Source organism: Arachis ipaensis, chromosome B09 (assembly GCF_000816755.2).
Source record: "Arachis ipaensis cultivar K30076 chromosome B09, Araip1.1, whole genome shotgun sequence".
Classification (NCBI taxonomy): Eukaryota; Viridiplantae; Streptophyta; class Magnoliopsida; order Fabales; family Fabaceae; genus Arachis; species Arachis ipaensis.
Window position 1 is genome coordinate 9,343,968 of NC_029793.2, and position 979 is coordinate 9,344,946.

Here is a 979-nt window from a genome sequence, read left to right on the forward strand (position 1 = left end):
ACTCTATTTTATATTTATCTTCAATTTTAAATATATTCTAATATTTTTTTATTTGCATTAGCACTATTAATTTTTTATAATTATATTTTTTATTTTATTTTTTTAATAAAATAAAAAATGAAAATAAGTTAAACTTTTTATTATTTATTCTATTTTATATTCAATTTATCATCAAATAAAATATAAAATACTACTAATTTTTGTATCTCTGTCTTTTTTGTTATGTTCTCCTTATTTTATCTTGTCTTATCTTATCCTCGAAACTAAATATAGCCTTAAGTAGCGTTAAGAAAAAAAAGATTGAATTATGTCTCAATATTCTATTTGATGAAAATAACTACTGCGATGAAGTGAGAAATCAGGAGTAAAATAAAAGTGAAGTTGGAGAGTTGAAAATGGTAAAAGAGGTAAAATGAAAATTAAAAAATTATATAAAGATATTTTTAAAAATAAATATTATTAAAATTTTAGTTTTCCACCTAATTGTAGAAATTTCAATTTCTTTTATCCTCACTTTCTAAAAATACTAAAAAAAAGAACTAAAATTTTATATCTCAAACATTCTTACCATTAAACACAATTCTTAAATTCGGGGCTCTAATCTTTAGAAACTACCACTACCTTAAATTTGTTACTTGCGGCACCTCAAGTATTCTAAAACATTCTCCAAATTTAATGAAGTGGTTTTAATATCCTCTTTGGTTTTATAATTATTTATGGATGAATGTTGTTATGGGGACAAACCTGTTGCCAAAAGAAGCTTGCAAGTTGACGATGGTGTCTTCCTCTTCAGCTGAAAAGTTCCCTCTTTTGATGCCACCTTTCAAATAGTTAACCCACCTCAGTCTGCAACTCTTACCACATCTTAATAATCCTTCACAACCCCAAAAACATCCTCATCATTATTAACAACCCAATTTTTCGCTTCATTAAGGAAGACTATATATATCATAAAAATAAAAAATATTAAAAGTCATGA